The sequence below is a fragment of the Coccinella septempunctata genome, chromosome 6, assembly GCF_907165205.1.
Source record: "Coccinella septempunctata chromosome 6, icCocSept1.1, whole genome shotgun sequence".
In the NCBI taxonomy this organism is placed as follows: Eukaryota; Metazoa; Arthropoda; class Insecta; order Coleoptera; family Coccinellidae; genus Coccinella; species Coccinella septempunctata.
The window spans coordinates 3,955,868-3,961,867 of record NC_058194.1 but is presented as its reverse complement, the minus strand read 5'-3'; positions in this window follow the sequence as shown (position 1 = coordinate 3,961,867).

Genomic DNA, 6,000 nt, shown 5'->3' with positions numbered 1-6,000 from the left:
GTTTTATTCACATCGCAATTGTTTTTAGCATCCTGTACTACTACTACTACTAGCGTCCGTATCTTGGTGGTTAGAAGCATCGGCTCCGTATTTCGCAACCTCAAGGTTCTGAGTTCGGTCCCGGGCTAGAGAAGGAATTTTCTAGTCCATACGGTTACGGGCCACCATCCACTGTTGGATTTAAATTAACAGTGCTGTGCCTGGTGGCGTAAGGACACAGTAACAAAGCATACACAGAATACAACTGATTCTCCTAACTCGTACAAGCTTTACGGAGCTTCTGAAGGGTACTTCGGTACCTCGGTGGAGAATCTTAATAATATGAATATGAATATGTACGCAAAAACCGTACATAATCCTTTCTTAAGAAAGGAATTTTTTTCGAAAGAATCATCCTATTTAATAAGAAAAAGTATTGAAACTTGGAACCAACGCAACGTTATGTTTTGGAATGCATGGAAAAGTGTTACTCACACGAACAGCTCACATCTCAGAATAACAAATTATCTTGCCTGTTAACTCTCACTCAATATTCTTTCATTCATTAGTCATTATAAGTCAGTAAAGCTTATAAAAGGTTATTCACTGCGGAATATCACGTTAGTATTTCGGTATCACGTTTTTACCAAGATGACGGAAAGTGAAGGAGAGTTATCCGATCGCTCTGTTAAAACCAACAAAGAAATTAGCAGAAGTGAAGTAATTTGTGCCCACTGTAACAGGAAAGTGGTTGATTTTGTGACGTGCATAAAGTGTATAAAACAATTTCATCCTGGATGTATGACATTTTCGCCCAACAAGAAATCGGCGTTGTGTATGCATGAGGCAGCAAAAATCGTCTCTAATGATCAACAAATAGAAATGCACATGATCAAAATGCGAAATGAATTTCTAGAAAAGCTTATCATCGAGGTCCAAAGTAAAAATGAAGTTTTATTACAGAATAATCAGTTACTGATGTTGAAAATCAAGGTTATTGAGATGAATAATCTAGATAAGGAAAAGGAAATGAACAAATGACAACAAGGTACAAAAAATTCAAATATAAATAAACTTCATAAAGCAGATGGTTCGCAGGCGCAAACCGCAAATCAAGCCGTCTATCAGAAAAACGTCAATCAAGAACGTCAGGTTACATTACCCAGAACGTTCAGTTCTGTGGTTCACAATGAAAATAAAATATCCTCATACCCTACCGTAGTCAATCCGCAATTAATATGCCGCGTTCCAGAATCGCATCTTTTCCATCTTTTCCATCTGTTACGTCAATACCGTCCAATCAGAGCGTAGATCTACGTCTATCTACGAATCAGAGCAAAGTCTGCTCGCTCTCTTTCCTCCGAGATGTAATTCTGGAACTCTACATTAGTTGATAGTAAACAAATGGAATCAACAACAACTATAACTGGGAAGTCAGACAACACAAAGGAATGGATTGAATTAAAAGCAAGGAAAAACATTATGAAACTTAGAAGGGGAACTATTTGTAGTGGTTCAGCAACTGGAAATGCATTGTTCTCGGGAGTTCCTCCTAAGAAATGGATTTATCTCGGTCGAGTTGTTGGTGCGGATGTAGAAGAGGAAACGATCAAGAATTTTGTGAGCAGTTGTTTAAAATCACATAATGTGGAAGTAAAAACTCATCTCGAAAGGTAAAAATTCTGCCAACAGAAAAATATGAAAGACCAACAGGAAAATATGAACAAGTAATGGACAAGAACTTCTGGCGAGAGAGTGTATTGATACGTGATTTCAGTTTTTGAGGTTTTTTCCAGAAAGGTCAGAATATATTGAAGCCATCAATCTTTATTCAATGAAAGCAAATGAAGCTTGCAAGCAAACATTTTGTTTCTTGCATCAAAATTTACGATCCATAGGTTTTAGCAGAATTCAGTACGCTGTTGATGAACATTTTGTTGACTTTTTAGCTGTGACAGAACATTGGAGGGATGAAGGACAATTGAAACATTTTAATATCCCTGGTTATAATCTGGCATCCAGCTTTTGTAGAAATGATGTTGAACATGGAGGTAGTGCATTATTTTTCAGAGCTGATATTCCATTCAAGACTAGACTTGATATCAATAACTAACTACAGTGTTCCATTCATTATCGAATGTTGTGCGGCTCAGGTACGTCTGAATGAGAGAAATACAGTAATGATATGTATTTATAGACCTGATTTCTCGACCTCAAATTTTAATGTTTTTTTGGAAAAGCTTTCACAGATATTATCTCGTTGTTTGAAAGGAAAAAATGATCTCATTCTGGCAGGCGATTTTAACATTGATTTGTTGTTCGATACATCAGCAAATGTAATGTTTAAATCTTTGATAGAGAGTGTTGGATATCTTATAACCATTAATGAACCAACTCGAATTTCTAAAGCATCTGCTTCATGCATTGACAATATTGTGACCAACATAGTAGGTACTGCTCGGGTGATTGAGGAACATATATCTGATCACTCTGCCCAAAAATTCTTCTCTGGAAACAAGCACAAGAATAAAACACTTGAGAAAAAGCAAATTAGAATCTTCAATCAGGACAAAAAGAAGAAGTTCATAGAATATATGTCAGACCAAGTTTGGACTGACATAGCTGATAACTCACATGCTCTTGCGAATTCACTGTGGGAATCCTTCTTTGTAAAGTTTAATAATGTGTTTTTTTCTGCTTTCCCATAAAAACAGTCCGTTTCACTAACAATATCAACCATGAAGAGACAACTAAGAACATCAAAGATCATAAAAAATTACTTGATTACCTATTTATTTTATCTGGACAATCTGACCAGTATCTATCGCCATATAAAAAAACGAAATATAGATATGATTCTTCAATAAAAAGTGAAAGAATAAAACTTAACCGAAACGCAATCAAAAAGTCAAGTAACAAATCAAAAGCAGTATGGAAAATTGTGAATGAATCATTGAGGAAAAAGTGTGGGCATTCTAGCCCAATTGAAGATGAAAAGGAACCGCAAAAATTGGTGGATAATTTTAACAGTTTTTTTGGTAATGTTCATTCAACATTCAACGTAGATGATGGATCTGGCAGGGGTGATTGTAGTTCAATACCATGTAATGAGAAATCCTTTTTCCTTTTTGGCATCACTGAAGAGGAAATCATTCATACAGTAAAAAAGATGAGACATCAACAGGATGGGACGACTTTCCTCAAGATGTATTGAAGGAAACTATACAGCTCATTGCTGAGCCCGTGGCTAAAATAATGAATAGATCTTTTAAAGATGGCGTTTTTCCAGAAGCCTTAAATTGCAGTAATGAAACTAATATTCAAAAAAGGAGATTTAAAAGAACCAGGAAGCTATCGCCCGATCAGTATTCTATCTAGCTTTGCAAAAATTTTCGAAAAGGTTTTGTGCGGAAGACTTTCGAATTTCTTCAAAAAATTCAGGATTCTTTCTCCGAGTCAACATGGCTATATTCTAGGAAAAGGAACCGAGACGGCTATATTCGAATTATATAACTCTCTTTTAGCAGCACTGGATGGGACAGAATTACCAATTGGGTTATCTTTAGATTTATCCAAAGCGTTTGATTGTGTGGACAAAGAGATACTGCTCGAAAAATTATGGAAATATGGAATAAGAGAAAATCAACTGAAACTCATAAGGAGCTATCTGAGTAATGTCAAAATGGTAGTGAATAACTGCGAATATCAGTCTACACAGGAAGTAAGCAAAACTGGTGTGCCTCAGGGTAGTATTCTAGGTCCATTGCTATTCCTAGTTTACATCAATGATCTTCCATCATTCCTGTACAATAAAATTATCGAGACAGTTATTGTAAAACTGATATCATTTGCAGATGATACTAATATTATCTTGAGATCTCCTAATTTTGGACTAACTGTAGAAATGGTACAGAAAATCTTAGATGAGATAAACAATTGGTGCAAAAACAATCGCTTAGTGCTGAATGTAGCAAAGACTGAATGTGTAGTATTCAGTACAGATAGATCTCCCTCCGTTATCCCACAGCATATTAATGAACAGGTTGTGGTGTCATCTCTACCAAATTCCTGGGCGTTTTTCTTGATAATCACCTGAAATGGAACTGCCATATAGACCAACTAACAAGGAAGCTGAACTCAGTCATATATTCAACATTTGTACTCAAGAGTAGAGTGGATCATCATACATTGAAGACTGTATATTTCTCTAATTTTCAATCGTTGTTGTCTTACAGCATAATTTTTTTGGGGGGAAGCTCACTATCTGAACAAGTATTTTGAAGACAAAAATCGATGTTGAGAACTGTATTAGGACTAAAATTTAGGGAGTCATGTAGGGGACATTTCAGGGAACAAAATATTTTAACACTGTGTAAAAGGTACTAATTTTCATGAAACTTCATCCACAATATTTTGAAAGATATAAAAATGTATATCAAACCAGAAGAAAAGAACCATTTTTTTATCCTTATCATTCCTTAGCGATGACCAAGTGTTCTCCTCTGCATTTTGGGATAAAATTATTCAATGCTCTTCCTTATGAATTAGGAACGTTTGGCAATGTGAAGATTTTCAAGAGGAGTTTGTAAGAATTTATTGTTGAAGGTGAACCCTATACACTGTCAGAATTTTTTGAATTGTGTACAAGGTAAATAGTTTGATTTTGACGAATTTCAATTTTATTGTGTTGTATAATAATTCTTGAATTAAATATATATTTGGATGATAGTTTAATGTCTGAATTATAATAATATGAAAATTTTTAACAGCATGCGGACAGAAATTGAATTCTGAAAAAAGTACCACCCAGAGCAGGATACGAATCTACGACCCCCCGATTACCGGTCAATTACTCTCCCAACTGAGCTACCCGGGCTGACGTGAGGATTCATCTGCATTGTCTGGAAACGACTATCCTCAGAATTCACGTGTTAGTATTATCACTTCCGAACTATGGCGTTCGAAAACGATTGGAAATGTTGAAGAGGTGGTGGGGATCAACATTCGCTCTCAATGATCTTCGGGATTCGTCATATCCATTTCCCAGAAGGATAGAATTAAAAATATCGAAGTAATACTTTTCGTTTATTTATTTGGAATCGATAAGTCGCCTAATTCAAAAGAAAAAAAAACATATCCTAAAAAAGAACCAACCTAGGCACACATCATCCCGTAAACATTATCCCCAAAACCAAAGTTGCAGCCAGAAGCAGCTAATTTTTGGATATGTTTTGATAAGATATCTATGCAACACTTTACATTTAGTTTCAGGGTGGAGTTTGTTTAGAGTTTTGACTTTTGGCTTTTTCTAACACGACCTTTCACAAAGCAAAAAAAATACCACTACTTTCATTAATGATTTTACACTTCATACATCTTCAACAATAATTTCGAGCAACACATTTCAAACCTACCTTTTTTCCAGAGAAATATCCATTTTACAGAATCAAAATCCGTTCACTTTCCGCGATTCTACAACGAATAAATCAGAAAATTATGTGTGTTGATATTATATTTTCATTCATTGAAGAATATTTAGAATAATGAAGTTCAACAAATGATACGAACAAGATACTTATTCAATTAGCCTCATGATCCGAAACATTTCAGAATTTATTCAGATAATCCGCAGCATATCGTTGTTCACAATACGACTGTCAATTCAGGACCAATTATAGAACGATTTAATTAATAGGTCAGTAACTTTCAAAAATGTTGATCGGTCTATAAACTGACAACTCATTTTGTCAAATGACAGATTTCAGTATCAGACAGCTACATAGTATAATGAGAGTTCAAAAAAATTTGTATACACTACAGAATTTAGATAGTTGATATTATGTGTCGCCAACAGTCAATCACATATCCTTCAGCGCGGTTGTTGTTTTGAAGAAAAAATAGTAGATTCTCGCAAAATCCGAAACTCTACATGAATAGGCCCAGTTGTTCAGTTCGGGATTAAAGTTTATCCTAGATTGATTTTGACATTTCAGTTCAGTTCAGTTCTGTCAGGTTAATCTA